Genomic DNA, 27,490 nt, shown 5'->3' with positions numbered 1-27,490 from the left:
AAATTGACTTAACATCCATTAATAGAGAAAAATCAAACGTAAAATTGATACAGATACGGCAAAAAGTCATAAGACCAAGGTTGTAGATCATTCCAAATTGAACGGAGATTGTGCAATCTGTTATGTGATAGGAATTTCCGAAGGTCTGCACCATCATTAAAATTGCCTGCATATTTCGATATTCTTCGGGGATAAAAAGTGAAAAATGTAATGATCTTGGATGTTTTCCGTTCGTTACAGGCTAAAACGTATAATTTTGTCAAATTTCAATTATCTTCTTTTTCTTCTGGCACATTATGCCAAAATCTGGATTTTGGGCGAGGCTTGTAAAAATTAGGACTTTCAGGAAACTAAACCAAAAATTATGCAGATGGTCATTATTACCCCTTAAACGGAAAGCTGTACGAAAATTTCGCCAAAATAGTCAGTGTAGAGGCACACAGTCGTTACGATTTGATTTATATAGATAAGGAATCTGCTCCATGTAAAACACCTTTTTGGCTATGTCCGCAGGACTTAACCTGCAAAACTGACCATTCATGATATCTCCCTTATTAATCCTCCTGACGTAAAAATGCTCATGAAAAAAGGTTTAGAGGTGGAATTCCATCACGTTTGGTCGATTTCCAGTCAGGTTGGTCTTGTTCTGTATATATTGTGGAAGAGTAAAATCACCATTTCGGTTCCCTATAAACCGCCAGTCCATTCTGGAACATGAAATGTTATTTATGTTTAAAACCTACCTTTGGACAGGTGGATGCTAAATATGAATTTGGTTTGAATGTCTTCAGTAGTTTTCAAGTTGTAAGGGATACGCTTTACACGCACCCGCTCGAGAGTTAAGTCCGATGGGACTTGTACAAAAAAACGGTCCGTTAATGATATCTCCCTTATTAATCCTCGTATCGAAATGATGCACATGAGAAAAAAAAGGTTTAGAAATTAATTTCTACCAAGGTAGGTAGATTTAAATTAACGTTGGTTGTGTATATTTTGTGGAAGTGCAAAATCACTGTTTCGGTTTCGTATAAACCCCCAGTCAGTTCAGGGATTTAGAAACAATATTTGCCCTAAAACCTATCAAGGACAGGTGTATTCTAAATATGAGTCTTGGTGGAAATCCATCAAGTAGTTTGTAGCACTCGCGTACATACGGCGTAATTAAGGAAGAAAATAATACACTTAAGAAAGTTGAAAGTAATAGAAAATGGATTATAACTGAGGACAGCGGGATAACGATAAATATGTAAATGCCAAGTTAATGTATTGGAAAATCAAATGCCCCTCAATAAATTATGCTAGTGTGAGTTATGGATATAATAAAGCGGTAACAGAGGAGAAATTTAGGTCCATTGATTCCTAGGTAAACAAATAATAATAAGATGACTAATGGTGTTATTACTTAATCTATTCGAAGGCGGTTATAACATCCAACGATATTCCGCCAATATCCCGCAGATAGGCCGACTGACGCCTCTCTTGCCTTCTACCCAAGGAACAACCACGAATTTAAAAGCATGATGAGGAAAATGGCAATACGTTACTTCCCTGCTGGCATGCAGTCAAAGACGTTGCCATGCTAACCTGTAGGTTCGTTGTCGGTCTGTCGGTCACTCAATGCTGAGCATGGTACCAGCAGAAAATTGTAAATTTCTCCGTCATGTAAAGAGTAAGGTAAATTATGAACATAACGAAAGTTGTTTATAATGAAGAGACGATTCACGTACGGTAAACGAAGTTTACAGAAAATCAATAGTATAAGAGAAAATGGAGGAAAACCATTGTGGTTTTCCTATAAACCCCCGTGTATTCAAAGATTTTAAACTGATATGCATATCGAAACCTTCCCCGGGATGAGTATACTCTAAATGTGAAGTTTAGTTGAGATCTATCCAGCCGTTTCGACGTGATGGTGGAAAAACCATTCTGGTTTTCCTATAAAACCCCCGTGTATTAAAAGATTTTAAAATGATATGCATATCGAAACTTTCCCCGGGATGAGTATACTCTAAATATGAAGTTTGGTTGAGATCTATCCAGCCGTTTCGACGTGATGGTGGAACAAACAGACAGACAAACAAACAGACACGAACAATTTTATTTATATAGATTACTTACCTAAAATTCGTAGCTCAAGTCCCCAGGAAGTTTTCAACATTTAGTTGCTTGTCTGAAGGACTAGAAGTCCGGATTTTTGTACAGCCTGGAAAGTCATATTCCAACATATAGGTTAATGTACTATTCTTCATCTCGTATATAATCACGTCCTCAACACAAGCAGGAATGTTCCTCAAGAAATTTCTGATTGTCTTACATCATTAGGTATTATAGTGAGCCCTTATTTTTTGCTATTTGCTTTACGTCGCACCGACACGGGTAGGTCTTAGGGCGACGATGGGATTAGAAAGGCCTAAGAAGGGGAAGGAAGCGGTCGTGGCCTTAATTAAGGTACAGCCCCAACATTTGCCTGGTGTGAAAATGGAAAACCACGGTTAACCATCTTTAGGGCTGCCGGCAGTGGGATTCGAACACACTATCTCCCGGATGGGAGCTCATAACTGAGTTCTTATTGAAGTGCTCATTTGGTTGATCATTCATTTATTGTGAGTACAGTGGATATCTCATTTTTATGAGCTTTGGTAACTTGGTTTCACAATTTCAACAGGAAGATTTGAGCCGAGGGTCTATTTGTTCGCAAGCTAAGGGGCTGCTACATGACGTACCCGACCTTCACGTGCTTGCTTTAGAACAAGACCAACGGATAGAATTTCGGAAGTCCGGTATGAGGCTAGGATATCATACGACATGAGTTTCAAGTGAGCATCGGTGACGCAATGAAAAAGTAGCATCATTCGGATACATTCGTTAAAGTGAGAGATGTCCACTGAACGAGCACAGGACAACGTCTGTGGAGGCGAATTAATAAAAGTGATAAGCGCGTGGGTTAGCGACCGTTGTTCGGCAGGAGTCTTTGAAGTATTCGTGAGAAGAAGTGTGTACTCACGGCGAGTGCGGAGTCAGGTATTATGCGTCTTGATCGTGTGGATACTTTCTAACATTTAGCTCAATACGCTCAGACTTCACTTAATTACTCATGATTTAGGAGAGAGCTAACAATATTTGTAGGCATGGGGGCCTGTAAGAACAATGCCGGGACAGTAACTTTATCGTTACGTACTAATATTTCTGGGTGGAATTGAACTTTTATAAATTTGCATTTTAGTGTCTTCAAATTTCAGACTGAAAGAACAATTTCGGTATGAACAATTACGCTCATAGTGTCCTGCTTATTTAAAGTTGATATTCCGAGGACGCCAACGCCTCATAGACACCACAGTTTCTAGTCCAGCATTTTGTACTCTTTCCAGATGTAAACCGTGACATAATACAGTTCAAGTGGAGAATGAGTGGGATATTGACTTAGTTACGGTGTTCGCGCGGCTGAATGGGAACAGGTTTTCACGGACAAGGGAAATAACGCCGACTGTTGTATTGACACAGTTGCAATACCGTAATTGAACGGAATGTTATAGTCAAGGTCCCAACCAGCAGAAACATAACGACGTAGAGAGAACATGTTTTCTACGCCAGGATGGAAAACCACGGACCGAACGAGTTCCAATTTGAAGGCATCATAATCAATATAGGTGGCTAGAAGTATTGGGAACCGGCTGATCGTTAGCAAGCGGCCGAATTAACAAAAGATCAGTATTAGATTTGCAATGCCATAAGGTATTTGTGGACGTGTTTTAATGTAGCCAAGGGGATAGGTTAGTTTCTTTTATTATTTAATTCCAGAAGGTTAGCTGTTCGTTTTTTGTTGTTGCTATTTTGCTTTACGTCGCACTGACACAGATAGGTTTTATTGCGACGATGGGAAGGGAAAAGGCTAGGAAGTCGAAGGAAGCGGCCGTGGTCGTAATTAAGGTACAGCCCCGACATTTGCCTGGTGTGAAAATGGGAAACCACGGAAAACCATCTTCAGGGCTGCCGACAGTGGGGCTCGAACCCACTATCTCCCGATTACTGGATACTGGCCGCACTTAAGCGACTGCAACTATCGAGCTCGGTACCTGTTGGTTGGAAGAACTACGTCCTATTTCAGTAATGTAACAAAGCTTGTATATTAAAATTTAAATAACTGTAGAGTACATGTGGAACTATTGCATGAGGTCACAGCTTGCCTTTTCTTTTATTGATATTTTATAGCTGAGTGGTTAACGTCATTCCTTTTACAAGCCAGTGTCTTGCTTTTAGCCTTGTTTATTATTGAATTGTTTTCCTTTTGTGTTTGAGACGCAGTGAACATCTCTGACATTAAATGTAAATGTAAGAAAGATTTAAATTAAAGTCTGAAAGGACTAGATTCATTAGATAATGGGATATCGAAGCGTACGAAAACATGCCGTCACGTTTTCTCTGATTTATTGCATGAAGTGTGGATGGAAATGTGTGGGATGGTGGAGCTTGGATTCACGAGCTCTGTTAGCGTCATCTTCATGATTATTTGAACGTAAATATGAGTGTGAATTTGTGATTGGTTCACGATTTCCTCGATCGTAGTTTCGTATTCCGAGGTCCGAATATTAGAATCTGTTTTCTTTAAGTCTTGCTACTACTATTATTAATAATGCGATTTTCTTGAGTTCAACGGGTAATATATTTCAGTAAGTTTCAGATTTTTAGATATGATCTATGTCTATGTGGTAATTCCTCAATTTCTAGTTATTAAATTATTAGAGATTTGGCCATTATTTTAAAGTTAAATATAAGAGCGCGATTGCTCTGGTATGTAACCAGCGTGGTTTTGTTTCTTTCTTGAGAGTGAAAGAAAGACGGCGTCACTTATATTTGTACCAGTTTGGCAACTTTAGGACAAGTGATATTTTTGTGCGATGATGAGTAAGGGGACGCGTTCCTCATTCTCAAAGGCCTGAATTGTCATAATTGAATAACTTGCCTCGGGTGGACTTGTGAGCAGCGCGTGATAAGAATAGGAATCGGGATGTTATGGCATTTGCTACAAATATTCAGAAACTTTATCTCCGGTTTTTGGTCATTCCGCCGTGTGGTAGGCGAGGATGATGTTTGTTTCTACCGAGCAATTTTAGAGGCCTATGTTTATTGATTTCATTGGTGTTTGTCCATGTCACTTCGGTTGATGCTGTAGACGAGACTTTATATCGCCACGCTTAGTTTTGACGTTTTCAATGGTATTACCGCGCTGAGGATTATTTGTGTCCTGTAATCTTTTTCAGAGGCCAACGTCGAGTTATGTGATAAAGGTCAAAGACTGTTATTTTCTAAAATTTGGTGTCATATAATTTATTTCAGGAACCTACGTTGAATAGGAAGTGATTGTTCAAAGTGTAAAATATATGCCATTAATATTTTCCATCGAGACTGTGTGTGAGTGAGAGTTACATAAACGCGGTATGCGGTTATGTAGACGAAAGGTATCGTCGAAATGTCACTGTAATATTTGTCCCAAATGGAATATCATAATTAATTTTACTCAAATAAAGTGTAAAATCTGCGGTAAATTAAGAAATAGTACGAAATATTTTACTTGCAAGGAATAATGTGGATCCCGGTACATAGTTCACTACCTTACAACTGTTTTTTTCTGCTACGTCGCAGCGTTTATGTATGTGTTTTGTTCGTCATAACACTTTCGTGTGTGATGTCTTTCTTCACTGAAGTTGTTTGAATTAATTAGGTGTCGTTTTATTCATGTTGTTCATTCGTTTTGTGTCCGATTCGTTGGCTGAATCGTCAGCGTACTGGCCTTCGGTTCAAAGGGTCCCGGGTTCGATTCCCGGCTGGGTCGGGGATTTTAACCTTAATTAGTTAATTCCAATGGCTCGGGGTTTGGGTGTGTGTGTGGCGTATTCAGCATTAGGAATCATCCTAGGTAGGGTCCTCATCTTCACAGTCATGCAGGTCGCGTAATAGGCCGTCTACAAGAAAAAGACCTGCACCAGGCCTCTCCGGTGGCCATACACCATTTCATTTAAAATTCGTTTATTTCCTTATCTCATTCTCTTAAATGATATATTTATTGGTCCAGGGATAATGTTATTTTGCTTGTTTGAACTGCCCGCGATAGTCATATGGACAAACATAATGACAGTTCACAGACATTGCATTCCCATTCGTCGGTGCAAGCCCTGGATCTCAAGAAAGAAACAAAAGACGGCACGAGCAGCGGAATACAACATAATGGAGTCATGTCTACAGCCCGTAAGTACGTATACATAATTCTCTGGATACTTCTCTAGTAACGACGGTATTTCTTAATTTACTACGGATTTTTTAATTTATTGGTGTAAAAGCAATTATTATGTTGCATTTGGGGCAAATGTTAGTAGTATAATAGGCGGATTCGGGAGCCACCTCCTCCTCCGGGCTCCCAGGGGCCCCTCCTCCTCCCGCGGGAAAATTGAGTTTTGGCGGGAAATTTGAATTTTGGCGCGAGATTTGAATTTGTAAACAAAGCCACGTGCTTTTTGACAGCTGTCATCGACAACAACGCATCGCTAACCTCACTGCTGCCATCTTGACGGGCCTAAACCTCAGTGGTACCAACTTAACCTAACTAGCGCGAGATTTGAATTTGTAAACAAATCCACGTGTTTTTTGACAGCCACGTGATTTTTGACAAACAACGCAGCGCTAACCTCACTGCTGCCATTTTGACGGGCCTAAACCTCAGTAGTACCAACTTAACCTCACAAGCGCGAGATAAACAAATCCACGTGTTTTTGACAGCTGTCATCCGCCATCTTTAAACTACAGATCACCGTGCTGCCCTCTTTATCGCAGTAGCTGCAAATTCGTCAATTGTCATCGGCAGTGCTGCCATCTGAACGGAAATAAACCTTAGTGCTACCAACTCAACCTCACTAGCGCGAGATAAACAAATCCACGTGCTTTTTGACAGCTGCATCCGCCATCTTTAATCCATAGAGCACAGTGCTGCCCTCTTTAGCTACTTACCTTTGAAATGTGGTGGCCGGTAATTTTTACGTCACAGCTGTCATCCGCCATCTTCAATCTATAGAGCACAGTGCTGCCCTCTTTAGCTACTTACCTTTGAAATGTGGTGGCGGCAATTTGAAAAATTCCTTATGCTCTTGTTTGGAAACAAAGCCATGTGCTTTTTTGACAGCTGTCATAAGCCATTTTTAATCCATAGAGCACTGTGCTGCCCTCTTTAGCTACTTACCTTTGAAATGTGGTGGCGGTAAATTCCACGTGCTTTACAAAACTATGTGCTTTTCTGACAGCTGTTATCCACCATCTTTAATCCAGAGAGAACAGTGCTGCAATCTTTAGTTGAAATGTGGTGGCGGCAAATTCCACGTGCTCTTGTTTGGAAATAAATCAACATGCTTTTTGGACAGCTGTCATCCGCCATCTTTAATCAACAGAGCACCGTGCTGCACTCTTTAGTTGAAATGTGGTGGCGGCAAATTGAAAAATTCTATGTGCTCTTGTTTGGAAACAAAGCCATGTGCTTTTTTGACAGCTGTCATCCGCCATCCTTAGTCAAGAGAGCACTGTGCTGCTACCATGCGGGTAATTTCGTCAGCTGTCATCCGCCATCTTTAATCCACAGAGCACCGTGCTGCTCTCTGTAGTAGCGTGCAATTTGAATAATTCTGTTAGCTGTCATCCGCCATCTCAAATCAAGAGAGCACCGTGCTGCCATCTTTAACTAGATACCTTTGAAATGTGGTGGCGGCAAATTGAAGAATTCCACGTGATCTTGTATAGTAAACAAACTCACGCGGTTTTTGTCAGCTGTCATCCGCCATCTTAAATTGCAAACCTCAGTGCTACACTCTTTAGGTCCATACCTTTGAAATATGGTGGCGGATAATTTAAAAAGAAAAATTCTACAGCAGCCTTCTCTCGACGCTAATTGCACAAGATGGTGGCAATACATGACTCCTTAAAGGTGCTTATGCAAGATGGCCTCTATACATAGGTTCTTACGAGATGCCCTTGGGATGCTTGCGCAAGATGGCGGTTATACAAGACTCCTTATGAGACACCCTAGGGATGCTTCCGCAAGATGGCGGTTGCTCTTATGAGGCGGATTAAGGGTCCTTGCACAAGATGGCTAGAGACGCCCTAAGGATGCCTGCGCAAGATGGCGGACGCAAGATGGCGGCTACACACGACTCCTTATGAGACGCCTTAAGGGTGCTTGCGCAAGATGGCTACCGCTTTTAGCTTAGAGGCTAACGTGTCGTGCTAGTTCGATTCATTAAATTTAGGGCTTAAATGTAAAATGTTAAATGTCTCGAAAACGGTGCACCCTAGAGCAAAACGGACAAAGGTTCGCAGTATGAGGAACAAGAAAAACATAGTCTAATGAAGAGATCAACTGTTCGATTCCTACTTAGGCCCTTTGGCATTCGCTGTGTTTTAGCTTGTATTGAAGCAAGTCTTCGTAACATGATCAGGTTTAGCTATGGTAGAAAGTATAACGTACCATGCTGGTTCAATTCATTAAATTTGGGGCCTAAATGCAAAATGCTAAATATCTCGAAAACGGTGCATCGTAGAGCAAAACGGACAAAATTGTTCCGCCAAATACGTAGGTTCGCAGGATCAGGTACAAGAAAAACATAGTCTAATGATGAGATCAACGGTTCGATTCCTACTTAAGCCCTTTGGCATTGGTAGCTATCTAATTCTACAAGATGGTGGCTGCTCTTATGAGACACAAGATGGCTTGAGACGTCCTAGGGATGCTTACGCAAGATGGCGGACACAAAGTGGTGACTATACATAGCTCCTTATGAGACAGCCTAAGGGTGCTCGCACAAAATGGCGGCTACTCTTATGAAGAAAGAGTGCTTAGAGGCTACTGCGCAAGATAACGGTTGCTGTTATGCATGCGGTAGAGAGCAATTTGAAATTCTATGTGCTTAATCAACAGAGCACCCTGCTGCCCTCTTTAGCTGAAATGTGGTGGCGGATAATTTGAAATTTTTTTGACAGGTGTCATCTTTAAACAATGGTGACTGTACATAGGCTGTTAAGACTTTATCATTCTCCTCCTCCACCTCCTCCTCCTCCTCCTCCTCCTCCTCCTCCACCACCTCTTATGTCAAGGCAGAGCTTTATATCGGACAAGTTTAAACCTGCATCGCGAAGGCAAGCGTGTGCAGCGATAACATTATTGAACATGTTTAGACTTGCGAAACATAAGAAGAGTAGAATCAAACGCTGTACTCGATACAACATGTGATCAGAACATTGATTGATGTGTTCAGAACACAAAATAAGTGATCAAGACTAGAATCGAACACTGTACTCAATACATCATGTGTTTAGAACATGTCAGGGGATACCCTTGTTCTAAGAAGATCAGATTGAAACATAACAAGACTAGAATCGAACACTGTACTCGATGTCGTTAACTTCAACATGTGATTAAAACATTGTTTGGTGTGTTCAGAACACTACATAAGTGATCAAGACTAGAATCGAACGCTGTACTTAATACAACATGTTAGGGGATACCTTTGTTCTAAGAAGATCAGATTGAAACATAACAAGACTAGAATTGAACACTGTACTCAATACAACACGTCAGGGGATAACTTTGTTCTAAGAAGATCAAATTGAAACATAACAAGACTAAAATCGAACACTGCACTCGATGTCGTTAACCTTAACATGTGATTCAGAACATTGATTGATGTGTTCAGATCACTAAGCAACTAGAATCGAACACTGTTCTCGATGTTGTTAACTTCAACATGTGATTAGAATATTGTCTGATGTGTTCATATCACTGAATAACTAGAATTGAACACTGTACTCAATACAACACGTCAGGGGATAACAAGACACATAACAAGATAACAAGAAACATAACAAGACTAGAATCGAACACTGCACTCGATACAACATGTGATTCAGAACATTAATTGATGTGTTCAGATCACTAAACAAGTAGAACCGAACACTGTACAACATGTCAGGGGATACCTTTGTTCTAAGAAAATTAGATTGAAACATAACAAGACTAGAATCGAACACTACACTCGATGTCGTTAACCTTAACATGTGATCCGATACAACATGTTAGGGGATACCTTTGTTCTGAGAAGATTAGATTGAAACATAGCAAGACTAGAATCGAACACTGTACTTCAATGATTACCTAGTGTAAAAATCAAAAACACACTGAGCACATATCGCGTAGCTATCTCGCTTAGTAAACGATACAACTTTAATGATTTGCCTAGTACGAAAATCAAAAACACACTGTGCACATATCGCATAGCTAACTCGGCAACACTTCAAATTATTTGCTTAGTACGAAAATTAAAAAATTCTACACAGCGTAGCTAACTCGTTCACCGCACTGCTAAGACGCTTACTAATTGCAAATACACTGATATATGTCATGCGAAAATCAAGAAATCACACTGCGTAGCCAACTCGCTCGGTCACACTGCAAATACATTACGATACGTTACTCTTTTTTTCTCTCGAAACACACACACACACACACACACACACGGATAAGAATATTGCGAGATACTACATACTTACATGTTAAAAAAATAGGGGGATGAAAGATCATAAATTATTTCTACACATGTTGTCTCCTCCAAGTTGTAAGACGAAATAGACGCAGTACTGCGAGTTTCCGCTATAGCTGGCGAACGGAAGTAGCATGATATCTCAGCAAAAAAATACGCGTGAGCTTGCTTACACGCAAGTCGGACACAATGATGGATACCGCGATTCAAATCCTGGCAACCTATGCCGTCAGGAAGGGCATCCGGCTAGATCATGTAATTGCACGTTATGACGATCTCGCAGGTCCCTCGCCTAGCATTTGCTATTTTTACGGCTTCCGACAGTAGGAGTCGAACCCGTTATCTCCCGAAGTAGCGAGAATGATTGCGGGTACAAGACGTTGATGGTGATTCATCTGTCGGATGGGGGGGATCCTACTGTTGCATATTACATTCTCAGGTAGTTTCGAATAACCAGAGGGTGTGCAAAAAGCCAGCATTAAATAAGGGCTGTTGATGGGGGCGTTAAACCTTGTGCAGACTCATTCGAAAATGATTGTGAGTACAAGATGTTGATGGTGATTCATCTGTCGGATGGAGGCGATAAGCCTTGTGCAGGCTTCATCGGTAGGAGTAGGCTATGTACCGGCACCGGGTTTTACCCTCTCCCTACTGTAGTATATTACATTCTTAGGCAGTTTCGAATAACCAGAGGGTGTGCAAAAAGCGAGCATTAAGTAAGGGCTGTTGATGGGTGCGTTAAACCTTGTGCAGACTTCTTCGAAAATGATTGTGAGTACAAGATGTTGATGGTGATTCATCTGTCGGATGGAGGCGATAAGCCTTGTGCAGGCTTCATGGGTAGGAGTAGTCTATGTACCGGCACCGGGTTTTACCCTCTCCCTACTGTAGTATATTACATTCTTAGGCAGTTTCGAATAACCAGAGGGTGTGCAAAAAGCCAGCATTAAGTAAGGGCTGTTGATGGGGGCGTTAAACCTTGTACAGGCTCCTTCGAAAATGATTGTGAGTACAAGATGTTGATGGTGATTCATCTGTCGGATGGAGGCGATAAGCTGTGTTTTAGGCTTCATCAGTAGGAGTAGGCTATGTACCGGCACCGGGTTTTACCCTCTCCCTACTATTGTATATTACATTTTTAGGCGGTTTCGAATAACCAGAGGGTGTGCAAAAAGCCGGCATTATGTAAGGGTATATAACGCTGTTGATGGAGAGCGTTAAACTTTGTACAGGCTCCTTCAACAGGAGTAGCCTATATGCCGGCGCCGTGCAGGCTCTTTCGATAGGGGTAGGCTATGTGCTAGTACTGGGTTTTAACCTCTCCGTACAATCATAATATTTTATGTTAGGAACTTACACCAGCTAAATGCTACACGGCTAAGAAAACGCTCTTTGGGTTACAAGCAGCTTATCAGCACGCAGTGTCCTCGTTCAAGGTTACTACAGCCGGAAGCTGAGTGTACAATTTTAGTCAACGCATGCATTCCTCACGTCGCTCTGACTGACTGCGCCGATACAACTTCAAAGACAGTGTTCTATGCGGTGGAACAAAAAATGTAACCCGGTGTGAGCACATAGCCTGCTACTAAAGCTTAACACTGTAAATGTTTGGAGCTCATTTTTTACAGCTGGATGTGGTTCCTAACGTGACAGGACCGGGATTAAAAATATGTTTTACAGCCGAGTGCCCCTTCCTAACATGAGATTTTAAATCGCAAGAATCTGTTTTACGGCCGGTTGCCCTTCCTGACGCGAGATTTTAAATCACAAGAATCTGTATTTCAACTGGATGCCCTTCTAGGATTTTAAATAGCAGTATCTAACCTCTCACATCATACACAATTGTTTTACTGTCGGTTTCCCATTCATGACGTCAAAGAACTGGAATTAAGAATCTGTTTTACAACTAGATGCTCTTTTTAACAGGAGAATCGGGGTTTTACAGCTAGATGCACTTCTTAGATTTTAAATCGCAGTATCTAGTGTTACACTTCACGAACTACTGTTTTACGACTGGTTGCCCTTCCTGACACAAAACTAGCAGTATCTGGCCTCTTACATCATACACTATTGTTTTCGAACGGTTGCCCTTCCTGACGTCAAAGAACAGGGAATAAGAATCTGTTTTACAACTAGTTGCCCTTTCTAACACGAGAATCAGGGTTTTACAGCTAGATGCTCTTCTTGGTGCAGGAACTAAGATTTTAAATCGCTGTACCACGAACTATGGTTTTACGGCCGGATGAACTTACTGACGCAAAACTAAGATTTTAAATCGCAAGAATTTGTTTTAAGACTAGTTACCCTTCGTGATGCAAGAAATAAGATTTTAAATTACAGTATCTAGCCTCTTACACCATAGTTTTACGGCTATTTACCCTCCTTGACGCGAGGACTAAGATTTTAACTCGCGAGAATCTGTTTTACTGCTAGATACCCTTCCTAACGCGAGAACTAAGATTTTAAATCACAGGAATTAATTTTACAGCCGGGTGTTATATTTGATGAGAGAAACAAGATTCTAAATTGCAGTATCTTGTGTCCCACACCACAAACTATTGTTTAATAGCTACATGCCCTTCTTGACGCATAAACTATTAGTATCTAGCCTCTTACATCATACACCATAGTTTTACGACTGATTACCCTTCCTGACGTTAAAGGACTAGGATTTTAAATCGCAGTATACGCGACAAATCTGTTGTACCGGGTTTTATAACTAGATGTCCCGGTACCGGCACATGGCCTACTCCTGCCGAAGAAGCCTGCACAAGGCTTATTACCTCCATCCGACAGATGAATCACCATCAACGTCTTGTACCCGCAATCATTCTCGCTACTTCGGGAGATAGCGGGTTCGAACTCCTACTGTCGGAAGCCGTAAAAATAGCTAATGCTAGGCGAGGGACCTGCGCGATCGTCATAACGTGTAATTACATGATCTAGCCGGATGCCCTTCCTGACGGCATAAGTTGCCAGGATTTGAATCGCGGTATCCATCATTGCGTCTGACTTGCGTGTATGCAAGCTCACGCGTATTTTTTGCTGAGATTTCATGCTACTTCCGTTCGCCAGCTATAGGGGAAACTCGCAGTACTGCGTCTATTTCGTCTTACAACTTGCATTAGACAACATGTGTAGAAATAATTTATGATCTTTCATCCCCCTATTTTTTAACATGCAAGTATGTAGTATCTCGCAACATTCTTATCCGTGTGTGTGTGTGTGTGTTTCGAGAAAAAAAGAGTAACGTATTGTAATGTATTTGCAGTGTGACCGAGCGAGTTGGCTACGCAGTGTGATTTCTTGATTTTCGCACGACATATATCAGTGTATTTGCAATTACTAAGCGTCTTAGCAGTGCGGTGAACGAGTTCGCTACGCGGTATAGATTTTTTATTTTCGTACTAAGCAAATCATTTGAAGTGTTGCCGAGTTAGCTATGCGATATGTGCACAGTGTGTTTTTGATTTTCGTACTAGGCAAATCATTAAAGTTGTGTCGTTTACTAAGCGACATAGCTACGCGATATGTGCACAGTGTGTTTTTGATTTTTACGCTAGGTAAATCATTGAAGTTGTACTTTTGCTCTGAACACATCAAACAATGTTCTAATGACATATTTTATCGAGTACAGTGTTCGATTCTAGTCTTGCTATGTTTCAATCTAATGTTCTAAGAACAAAGGTATCCCCTAACATGTTGTAACGAATCACATGTTAAGGTTTACGACATCGAGTGTAGTGTTCGATTCTAGTCTTGTTATGTTTCAATCTAATTTCCTTAGAACAAAGGTATCCCCTGACATGTTGTACAGTGTTCGGTTCTACTTGTTTAGTGATCTGAACACATCAATCAATGTCCTGAATCACATGTTAAGGTTAACGACATCGAGTGCAGTGTTCGATTCTAGTCTTGTCATGTTTCAATTTGATCTTCTTAGAACAAAGTTATCCCCTGACGTGTTGTATTGAGTACAGTGTTCAATTCTAGTCTTGTTATGTTTCAATCTGATCTTCTTAGAACAAAGGTATCCCCTAACATGTTGTATTAAGTACAGCGTTCGATTCTAGTCTTGATCACTTATGTAGTGTTCTGAACACACCAAACAATGTTTTAAACACATGTTGAAGTTAACGACATAGAGTACAGTGTTCGATTCTAGTCTTGTTATGTTTCAATCTGATCTTCTTATAACAAGGGTATCCCCTGACATGTTCTAAACACATGATGCATTGAGTACAGTGTTCGATTCTAGTCTTGATCACTTATTTTGTGTTCTGAACAAATCAATCAATGTTCTGATCACATGTTGTATCGAGTACAGCGTTTGATTCTACTCTTCTTATGTTACGCAAGTCTAGACATGTACAATAATGTTATCGCTGCACACGTTTGCCTTCGCGATGCAGGTTTAAACTTGTTCGATATAAAGCTCTGCGTTGACATAAGAGCCGGAGGAGGAGGAGGAGGTAGAGAAGGAGGAGGAGGAGAAGGAGAATGAATAGGTCTTAACAGACTATGTATAGTCACCATTGTTTAAAGATGACACCTCTCAAAAGAATTTTTCAAATTATCCGCCACGACATTTCAGCTAAAGAGGGCAGCAGGGTGCTCTGTTGATTAAGCACATAGAATTTCAAATTGCTCTCCACCGCATGCATAACAGCAACCGTTATCTTGCGCAGTAGCCTCTAAGCTCCCTTTCTTCATAAGAGTAGCCGCCATCTTGTGCGAGCACCCCTAGGCTGTCTCATAAGGAGCTATGTATAGTCACCATTTTGTGTCCGCCATCTTGCGTAAGCATCCCTAGGACGTCTCAAGCCATCTTGTGTCTCATAAGAGCAGCCACCATCTTGTAGAATTAGATAGCTACCAATGCCATTGGGCTTAAGTAGGAATCAAACCGTTGATCTCATCATTAGACTATGTTTTTCTTGTTCCTGATACTGCGAACCTACGTATTAGGCGGAACAATTTTGTCCGTTTTGCTCTACGATGCACCGTTTTCGAGATATTTAACATTTTGCATTTAAGCCCCAAATTTAATGAATTGAACCAGCATGGTACGTTATACTTTCTACCATAGCTAGACCTGATCATGTTACGAAGACTTGCTTCAATACAAGCTAAAACACAGCGAATGCCAAAGGGCCTAAGTAGGAATCGAACCGTTGATCTCTTCATTAGACTATGTTTCTCTTGTTCCTCGTACTGCGAACCTAAGTATTAGGCGGAAAAATTTTGTCCGTTTTGCTCTACGGTGCACCGTTTTCGAGATATTTAACATTTTTTATTTAAGCCCTAAATTTAATGAATCGAACTAGCACGACACGTTAGCCTCTAAGCTAAGAGCGGTAGCCATTTTGCGCAAGCGTTCTTAAGTTGTCTCATAAGGAGTCGTGTATAGCCGCCATCTTGCGTCCGCATCCTTAGGCGTCTCTAGCCATCTTGTGCAAGGACCCTTAAGCCGCCTCATAAGAGCAACCGCCATCTTGCGCAAGCATCCCAAGGGAGTCTCATAAGAACCTATGTATAGCGGCCATCTTACATAAGCACCTCTAAGGAGTCATGTATAGCCACCATCTTGTGCAATTGCCGCAAGCTCATCAAGATTGTACCTTGTCTTAAGGTGATTACTCTCATTGATAATGTATTGAGTAATCGATTATTCCAAGTATTCTCTGAAAATTTCAGGAGTAGATTTCACAAATTGAATAACGGCTTACCACAGGGTTCAGTCTTAGCCCCTATTTTGTTCAATTTGTACATCCATGATATCCCAGAAACTACAGCTCGGAAATTAATTTATGCCGACGATATAAACGTAACAGTACGGAGATCTACTTTCAAGGAGGCTGAGGATATACTGTCTGAAGATCTACGGGTGATGGATGAATACTTTACTAAGTGGAGACTTCAGCCAAGTCCTTCGTAGACGGAAGTAGCCGCGTTCCATCTCAACAACTTAGAGGCTACTTATCAACGTAGGATACGGTTCAGGAATAAACTTTTGAAATACAATAGTACACCAAAATACCTAGTTGTAACATTAGACAGATCACTGACATACCGAAGTCACATAGAAAAAACAGCTGCCAAACTTAAGACTCGGAATAACCTGCTGAGCAAGTTAGCTGGAACCTCATGGGGAGCTGACGCCAATACTTTGCGAACTACCGCCTTGGCCATGGTGTATTCTACAGCTGAGTATTGAGCCGGAATATGGTTAAATAGCTCTCACTGCAATCTAATTGATATCCAACTTCGCCAGGCTATGCGTATTGTATCCGGCACGCTGTACTCAACTCCAGTGCAATGGCTACCTGTCCTTTGCAACATCTCTCCCCCTCATACAAGGAGACAACAAGCACTTAATAGCTTATGGTGCAAAATAGTGAAGAATGAGGCCCTTCCTATACACCAGGATATAAATCAGCACACTACAAGTAGGCTGAAATCAAGGAAACCAGCTAGGAAGACAGCTTTGGACCTGTCACGTCCTCGGTTCAGTCCCAGGAATGTCTGGAGAGAAGAGTGGAGGATGTCGTCTCCCAGTGGCTTATGTGATATCTCCCACCTCAGCATGAAACTGGCTGGCTTTAGTCTGCCCCGTGCTGTTTGGTCAACCCTGAACCCTGTCGGTAGGACTAGCGCAGCCTTATATCTGTGGGGATTGGTAGATTCTCCCTGCTGTGACTGTGGTGCTCAAGTGCAGTCTATCAAGCACATAGTTCAAGAGTGCCCCTACGTGCATTTCCTGGCTCTGTGAAGGAATTTTTTGAAGTGACACCAGAAGTGATTACATGGATAAAAAATTTGGACATTAAAGTATAAAAGTGAAGTCCTGATGCTGTCACCAACTTGTATATTTGTATATTTTGTACTGTATTTGTATATCTTGATTGTCATGTACACATCATACGCTAATAATAATAATAATAATAATAATAGTTTATGAAAGGAAATTCTTGATCCTGTTTTTGACGCTGTATGGCTGTATGAGGGTTGTCTATTATCAGAAAGAGTCATCTGGGAGGGCTGGACAGTCCAACAAGAAGGAATTCTTCCCCACCTTCATGCCATTCTGAATTTCATTTTCAGTGATTCTCGATCTCACTTCCCTCATGGCATTTCTTAGAATTATTATTATGTGCATTCTTATTTATTTTCGTCATTAGAAATTTAGAATCTTAAAGTCCTCGCCCAGTCGTTATTCTCTTCGCTTTCTGAGCACAGTGAGAGGTGTAGAGTGTTAAGCGTATACAAAGGAAGACACAGTGCAGAGTTAACAATAAACTCCACAAGTGGTGGACTCACAAGTGCCAGAGAACGCACTCCAATGGGAACGTCCGGGATAACGTTTACGCCGGCCACTCAACAAGGAGTGTACGTATTCACTTTGTTACAACATAAACCGACAGAGTATTTACTGGTATAGTTTCAACCTACCGCGTCTGAAGGTTGCACACGTATCTGACAGAGAATTTTACGTATTCCTAACCAGAACACAAGTGTGCAATATCAGTACAGAGGTACATTTACTAAGTAGAGACAAGGCATAGCAGTGCAACGGATTCGGTTATGTCTGACTGTGAAATTTCTAAACGTTTTACCGCAATAAATGTAATAAGATATTGGGGTAGGCTTAAAGGACGAAAGCTAGTATAATATAGTGTGTCGTTTATTTGAGCACACGTTACTTTTAAGAACAGTAAAAAAATAATATCTCGAAGAATGGACCAGTTGGAATGCTGTCGAATGCAATTCAATGGAATCCAGGGAAAATAAACATGAACTTGCCTTCCAAATAATAAAGTATACATACAACAAGAAATCAGTTTCATGAGGTTTAAATTTAAACAGGATAAAACAGTGATTAAACCAGAAAGACTATATGCAGTAGAAACACTAAACACGAATTTCAAAGGCCATATGGAGAAATTAGAGCTAAAAGAAAGGAGAAGTTTAAGGAAGATCGTAGGACCAAAATTTCGGGTAATAAGGTAACACGCATCAAGAATGAAACACCCTACAAGAACAATGAAAAACTATCAGATACTATGGGGAAAATGATACACTTTTACGGTCATCTTCTCAGAATGATCTCTAATAGATTAACCGCACAAATATTTGACTTCTTCCGTAATCGCGAAACAAAACCCAACTGGTTTAAAGAAAATGGAAAAGATCTAGGAGAATTAATAATTAGAGAACTAGAAATTACTAAACACTAATATATACGGTCCAAGACAAATCTGTATTAAAAGCCAATCCTATTATCTCAGAAGAAGAGCGGAAATACTGGGCACTAGGAAAAGAACAATGCGAGTGAAATAGTAATATTGAATGTTATTCTTAATGGTATTTTCCAGAATTTATTAGGGTCAGCACGTGCGTGGATTTGATCTAGTTTCACGGCGGGATGCCATTCCTCACAGCTAGGCTTCTGAACCGGAGGCCTCCACGCTGACCATTGAGTCACGGAGTTGGAATAAAATTTATTTCAGCTTACCACAGTTATTTCTCGAATCTCTGAGGCCAGCTAGTCTCATTTTCGTTTTGGCCAAGTTTCACGGCCAGATGCCTTTCCTGACCCACCTGATGCTTGAGATGAAAATCTCAACCCAGGATGGACCGGGATTCGAACACGTCACTCTTCCGCCTCGGAAGCCAGTAGCTAAATCACCGATAAATTCTGTCTTCGCAAGTGTTATCGAGATATTGTCTCGTTTATAAATCTTAATATATTTTCGAAATTAACTGTCAACCTATTAGATCGTGTTCCGTACATGCAGCAAATTTTGAAGTAATGTTTAATACAGAAACGGACACCAATGATATCGGAACCCACAGCCTACCGATTTCTTGTAACGCTTCCTCTGCCCCACACCAAGTGCAGTTCAAGAATGATTACAGACGTTTCCTAAATAGAAAGAGCAACTCGGCCAAGTTTAGGATCCCTCCATTGTCCGGTTCACTATATTTGTTCTGAAAATAACATCACTTAAACACGTACTCTATGCACGGGACACGACCTGATAGGTTTAAAGTTCATTTCGATTACAATGCGCTCGTGAAAATTCAATATTCATTGACACAAAAACCTGGAATGAACAACAAGTGTCTGCAGAAAGATATGTGCTTATTTTCACCCTAAAAATAGAACAATCCATTCTTGTACATAGCATGAAAATAAAACTTATTCAAACTCTAATTTTTTCCAATAATGTTTTACTGTGATGTCGTATTAACCGATGCAGCTGAAGAACAATGAAATTTCAAAGGGCAATGAACTCTTGCATACGATTTATATTTTCTTTGAACTTTTATATACGTATGTCCCCTTTTTATAAAAAGCAATCATGAGTGAAAATCGATGAACTAAGGAACTTACATACTGCGACAACTAACTTTTCTACTTCTGAACGAATCTACACCTGAATACCTTCCTCTCATCTATACACGGACATAATACCAGATCGACATCTACCCTTATGATACCGGTTAATCACTCATCTGTATACAGACACTCATTTCAGGTGTCCGGAGCAATGCTATGGAACACTCTGCCTGTCAAAATACGTAATAGCACTTCAATAGTCTCATGTAACCGGTCTTGTCGAGATCTCTTCTTAAATACGTGATCATCTTGTATGAATGTTAGTGTGTACGAGAGAAAATGTGATTTAGAGCTATTGTTAGGTGAGGTAGATAGATAAATTTGTTTTGGCGAAAGGGAGAAAAATAAAAAATTAGACGTTTTTAAATTTTCCCGTAGGTTACAGGCCAAATTTCAAGTTTCTAGCTCTTGCGGAAGTGGGTACACTTTTATGTCAGTGAGTCATCCAAGCCGTTTTATATGCATTTAGAGTCTAGTAATACGCACGCTAATTACTGCAGACCTTCATTTGGAAATTTATTGCGGTGAAACTGTACGTCGTATCGCCAAACGTATCGCGCCATTGGACGACCCATTTAGTGGTAATTTTACTCCATTAATTTAGGTAATTCCTAGAAACTGTTAACAGTGGTTTTTTCAATTTATGTGAATATGTACTGTATGTTGTGGTTAAGTGCAAGAGAGGGTCCTAACTTAGCCACTTACAACGGAATAAAATAAATAAATAAAATATTTTGACGCTTCCTCTCCGCGACTCCAAGTACATTTCCATAAATATAGTTGTGTTCCAAGGCAAAAGATCATTTCTTATACTCCAAAACCTCTGCCATGTTCTGTAAACACAAAGAAAATTAAATAGGATTTCACATACCAATTAAAGTATTTTAATCCAGTTGTGTCATTATAATTGTTGAGCGTTTTAGCGTGAAATACTAGGAATTTTTTGTGTGCAACTGCTAGTTCCCTATGTTCTGAACCAGGACAAGTCTTCAAAGGACGTTACGAGATGATTACTCCATCGCAGGAGAAGAATTGAGTTCCCCAGAATATGAAATTAGAGTTGGGAGGGAGTAGTAATTGCTTTAGAAAGATGTTCGTTTGCACAATACAAGCGACTAACAAGTTATTCCAGAACTTTCCGATATACATATGCAGCCACCTCCCTGCTGTTTTTAGTTTTCAAATGAAGGCAGTTTGTCTGTGTTGTACTCTTACCCACTTAGAGGTTCAATTCTCCGTAGAACAGTCTTGATGTAGTAATTAATACAAGTCTGACATTCGGTAAATACATTACCTCGCCCTTTGTTCGTCTGACTTGAGGCATATGCAAAGAACTTGTCAACCCCGCCACCCTCTACACATACACCACAATGCGTTGACGGCTTGCGAACAAGAAAGGGTTCCACAGGGTTGGAGGGAGAGAAATGTCTGCTCTAAAACTGTCAAAGTAACAAACACAACTTTACCCCTTTGCGAACCGAAAACTATATAACACGAAGTGGTTGACGCCTTCCAAGTCCGTCTGTTCTGTAATTACTCGGTTTGTATGTTTCTTGGTTTAAACCGCCAGCACTCTGTCTGTCAACCCTTTGCCTTCCCTCTCACACCAGCATTCCTTGGAGGAAACGTCCCTCAACCACTGTTGCCATGTCACCATGAACATTACAACGCCAGAAATTCTTCGCTCACACCTTTCAACTCTCAGTTCGGAACTGTTGCTTGGCGGGTGCTGATGTACTCTATGGTTCAATAACACTCACTCTAGTGGAACATTCCTCCAAGTAATTGACCTCACCCTGTGGTTTCGCCCCTCGTTAGGCTCAATGATGCGATAACTTAATGTTTTAATCCAAACAAGAATTTTCTCGACTCGCCACTTGTCTTCGTCACGCTTAACATTATTGTTCCAGATGGCTATTTTATATTTAATATGGTGGCTCCGGGTGCCCGGCTGACATAAAATCCTAGTACATAGTCTGGATTTAACTTAGAGTATTCCCGTGGCATTGCTATCTACGAGGGAGCGAGTTAGCGGTACGGTTAGGGGCGCGCAGCTGTGATCGTGCATTCGGGACTTGGTGGGTTCGAACTCGACGGCCAGCAGCCATAAATATGCTTTTCCGTGGTTTCCCATTTTCACACCAGGCAAATTCTGCGGCTGTACCTTAGTTAAGGCCACGTCTGCTTCCTTTCTACTTTGTTGTGGGTATCCACAAGAATTATATCTAAGAAGAATTTTGTGTTATTACAAACACCTTCCCAGCTGTGATATAAAATCTGCATGAATTTGTCCCTGAAAAATACTTGCTCACATTTAAAAACCTTAACAGTCATGAAGAATGCATGATAAATGTTCAGAAAGAATATAATTTGCGATAAGCACAGCGCTTGCAAGGTCTCCTACTGAAAGAATTCACTTTTAAATGAGACGAAACTTGGCTGATGTTGGATTTAAAAAAGAAAAATATACAATATATTCCTTATAAATGCGCAATTTAGTTCATACTCGCTTGCATTAGTAACAAGTACACTAGCTGTAGTAGCTGTAATGACGGACCAGCGGCTGAGCCTTCCTGTTCTTATGCAACGTAAGGGGCCCGGCGAGCAGATTTTCAATGAAAGTAATGAAATGTAAAATTAGTTAATGGAATATAAAATATCGACCGTGTCAATACAATACCTCGTATATGAAAATGCATTTTCTATCCATTATGCGCCTTAATAATTGCCACGACTCCCAGCCACATATGGATGTGCAGTCCATCTGTACACTTGTCGGTGGGTTCATTTTCCTATGTCAATGTGTAAAGAAAAATGAACCTTAAATATTTTATACTGTAGGAGTACGTAAATTCGTCATTCAATTATACATTCCTACAACGCGGTTCGGTAAGGTTCATTTTCATTTACGGGTAACCATAGAAAAATGAACGGAACCAAAATTCTACTGATAGACGAAATATCCATATGTGATTGGAAGGCATGACCAGTCTTAAGAACAATAATGGATGCGAAGAGCATTACGAGGTATGAGGTATTGCATTGACACCGTCGATATATTAAATCCTTCACATGAAAAATGCAGAAATCAAAGTGATGTAAAGTTGGAACAATTAAAACGATATTTCATGTATCGAGAATTTAATAACGATATTATTTTAAATTGTAAAATTTTGTTGGTTACAACATTGCTATTGTGACCAAATATACTTCAACATAGAGTAAGTTCCATTCTTGCTGTGTGGTTGCCTCAGAGATTGTTAATGCTCTAACATATCTAACAATATTAATAATCTACATTAGGGCACTGAATTTTCGGCGCTGATAGGTAAGAATGCCAACTGATTTGGCGTCGGCTTGCCCGTTGTTCCAAAATTTACGAAGAGTAACATAAAATCTAGGGGCTCTATAAGGCCATACCCCTACGTGTATGTAAGCCGGCTAGCAGGGCCGCTGTGCTGTTAGAGTACGCCTATTACTGCCTACCAGTCATCATCATCACGTCCGGCTCCGTAGCTAAATGGTTAGCGCGCTGGCCGTTGGTTACAGGAGTCCCGAATTCGATTCCAGGCAGGGTCGGGAATTTGAACCATAATTCGTTAATTTCGGTGGCACGGGCATCATAATTTCAGGTCGCCTACGGGGGTCAAACCAAACGATCTGCATCTGGCAAGCCCAGCTTGTCCTCGGACACTTTCGGCACTGAAAGCCAAACGCCATTTCATTTCATCATCATCATCTCACATACAGTGGTTTATGGCGTGGGTTACACCAGTCACATTCTATTTGGGCAAACTGTGAAACGAGTGAGTGGCCTGGTAATTGGCCTCAGTGTCGGGAAGATAATAATAATGATTATGGCGATGACTGTTGTTTAATGGGACTTAACATCTAGGTCATCCGTCCATAAGAGTCGGGAAACCAGTTGGTATGAAGTAGGAGTATGCATCTCGGACATAATTCTCAGTCCAAATCCACCTTTAGTTAGTACATATTTTATTTTGGGCGAATGGCCTCCGATGAGGCCTGGGGCACGTATTTTGAGTTGACTCCCGATAGGCGACCTGCACCTCTGTAATTATAGGGCCCTAATCCAGCCGGAAATCGAACCCGCGACTCCTTGTACAATTTGCTTTACATCGCACCGGCACACATCGGAGGGAATGGGAAGGGCTGGGAGTTGGAAGGAAATGGCCGTAACCTTAACTCAGATACAGCCCCAACATTTGCCTGGTGTTGAATTGAGAAACCATGGAAAACCACCTTCAGGAGTAGTCTTCAAACTCAAATGCAAGGTCACATCTGCACGCCCCACATGCTCCGTCCTTAGTAAAATGGCCAGCAGCTAACCCTTTACCCGTAGAATTTACTTATAATAAAAAACATATTCAATTAATTTACTAGAGGACCCGCGCTGCTCCGCAGCATTCGTTATAAATAGGGCAGATAACTCTGCTTGATATGTTTGTCGTAGTCATATTATTTTGCCTGCCCTTTACGATGGTGTTTTGAACATTTAACAAGAATCGCGTTATGGTACGCCGCAGTTCGTAGTCAGAATTCATCCTTTCTGACGTCATCGTGCCGTCTGTCTGGTAAAAATATATCCATATTGCACCTGTCCTGGGGTTGGCAGAGTGCTGAATATAAAACTTAATTTCACAAATAAATATTTCGATGGAAATCCTTTGGTTAAGGAACTTCGGAAATCAAAACCGGCCATCGAAGTCCCATCCTCCCTACTTTCAACTTGAATAACGGCTAAGCTCAAGAGCATACGGGTCAATGGTGCTGTTCGTTATAAAAGTGGGCACTTAATCTAAATATATTGAAAATAGGATGCTATAGCGAGAGGAATACGCTATATTTAATAAGTAAGAATAGATTGTTTCCAATTCAAAACCTAATTTTAATAACTGATAAAGTCACATGAAAATATATGTGCACACGAAAAATGCCATGGTATTGCCTTCGTGGCAATTTTTAAACACAAAATTTAAGTACATGGCAAATGCCATAAATGTTTGAATCTGAATCAACCTATTAACACTGCAAACATATATAGCACACTTATTAATCAATAGGGATCTGTCCCTTTATCTAACTTTCGGTTCCCGCAGGTAGATATATCCTATATTATTACCTAAAATACGTAAATTATATGAAAAGGACATGTTTTGAAACATAGTTCCAAACATTTACCCAATCATGAAAATCATGTCGTCGCTTGTCACTAATAAAGTCTACTTTTTCACTTTGATTATACATCACACCATCACATAAACGCATTTCTCCGGGGCAATACCTTATTCGAATGTTTTACAAAGCAGACACACGACGTAGGTATCCTCTAAATTACAATAAATCACCATAAACTGATATAACACATAAATATAAACACATATAAGAATGAAGCAATCATCTGTAAATAAATCAATACAGGATATAATATACACACCTTAATGCCTTCTGAAACTGTGACCCCTTTTAGGTCTCCTGGTATCGATCCAAGGACGTCGATAACTATCGGCATCGAACCATGCTAGTTTGACTTCGAGGTGTATCTGAAATACCTACTACGACCTCATTTGAATAGAAAGTTTTTACTTCACCTATTGGATACATACAACGTTGATGGTAACGGATTATTGGCATGTCAATATTCAATACAGCGTGAAAACGAGGGAAATATTCATATGTGACTCTTGCGCTCATTTGACAGATATAACGGGACTAGCCTCGAGGGCCTCACGCTTTACACCCTGTTCTTCAGTCTGAAGGCCACAAATCTCCCCTCTAAGGAAAGCCTGTCTTTTTCAGCTGGGAGAATACTTTCACTCGCCCCCGGACAAAAATACGTAAATCTCCGTTCAGTTCTCTCGTATTCTTCAGACCAATAATCATTTATGGATACCTTCAAATATTATTTTATCTCAATGCTTCAACCATATTCAGTATTGGTTCACTTTATTATTATTATTATTATTATTATTATTATTATTATTATTATTATTATTATATTCTTAATCTCTCATCTTAAAAATGTTCACAATTACCGTTTCGCTCTTCATTTCACACACGTGTACCTCAAATCCACGTTACTTAAACATTGAGAAGATCCTAAGTCGACAGGTATTTTTCTTAATATATCGGTCACTCGTGTAACCACCTAGATCATTATAGACATGATACTGTATAGGCTTTGGGGCTTACGTCGTCTCAAGAAAATAAGGTGAAATTTTTACGTTCCGCAGAGAACTGTGCTCTGCGTCATCAGAAGAAAATCTCGACTGGCTTCTTAAACAATTTAAACAATTTAAACTATTTGTTTAAGAAGCCTTTCTCGTGGACAGTCGAGATTTTCTTCTGATGATGTTCCTCTGCGAAACGTAAAGAATTTCAACTTATTTTCTTGGCACGGTATAACGCCAAAAGCCTATACAGTATCATGTCTATAAATACGGGCCGTAAAAGCATCAATGGCAATACCTAGATCATTGTTCGCACCTCGAATCATCATCTCCTCCTTCCAGTTGTGAGCCTCCTTAAGATTCAAAGGGAGGTAGCTGTACACACGCATTAAAGTGGTAAAGTATTTTAATAATATATATTTGAAAAATTCATAAGGCCTATCTCAGCTAATTGAACTTGGATTGGTTTATGAGGTCCACTGAATGATCAAATTCCACCCTTTCGAATGCTTCACTCAAACCTAACACACTATGGGGCCTTATACACTAATTCCTGCAAAAATCCACGGAATAAATTTGTGATTAACGCATAATTACAGAAGACAACAAAAAATAAAATCAAACAATAATGAAACTTTACCGCATTGAAACACGCATACTGCGTCACCTACACGTTATCATAGATATCAAAATGCATGATGAAAAATTCTATCTACAAAGTTAAGTTTTACATATTAATGCGACACTCCTGATTTTCATGCTTAGGAATATCAACCATGCTGTCATTTGAGGACACCCAAATTGATTCAGATCTCCATCACTGACGCTTCGTTAGCTTATAGTCCTAGCTTCATCTTCTTCGGGGTTGAATCCATGGTGTCTTGATCTGCAATCTTCTGCGTGCGCCTTGACTAGAATAACGCAGGCACACCGGCGCGTTCTGGTAGAGTAGAGTGCTGGGTTCGGGGAGCGCTTGCACACATGTGGACAAATGTGGAATCGGTTATTGAAGCACTGTCTATATGTCTTCGAATAACATGAAATTGATAGACCCACTCATAGATTCGAATGGACTACCTGAGTACCGGTTGCTGTCTCTGAAGATCACCACTCGATTCCCTTTCGTTATAAAACGACATAGTTATTGGCTTTATTTGTTCCTTTGTGAGCGTCAATTGTTCATTTATGGGGCTCTTTCTGGCTAGTCTAACAGTTTTTACTTGTTAGGATTATTGTCTTCCACACTGCACATGCCTCAATCACGATACAATAATTATTGATACTCTTTAGTCAATAACTCAGTACGTCGTGACGATTACTGGAAT

This window comes from Anabrus simplex, chromosome 6 (assembly GCF_040414725.1).
Source record: "Anabrus simplex isolate iqAnaSimp1 chromosome 6, ASM4041472v1, whole genome shotgun sequence".
NCBI classification, from domain to species: Eukaryota; Metazoa; Arthropoda; class Insecta; order Orthoptera; family Tettigoniidae; genus Anabrus; species Anabrus simplex.
The sequence above is the reverse complement of the archived record's forward strand: the minus strand, read 5'-3'. Positions refer to the sequence as shown.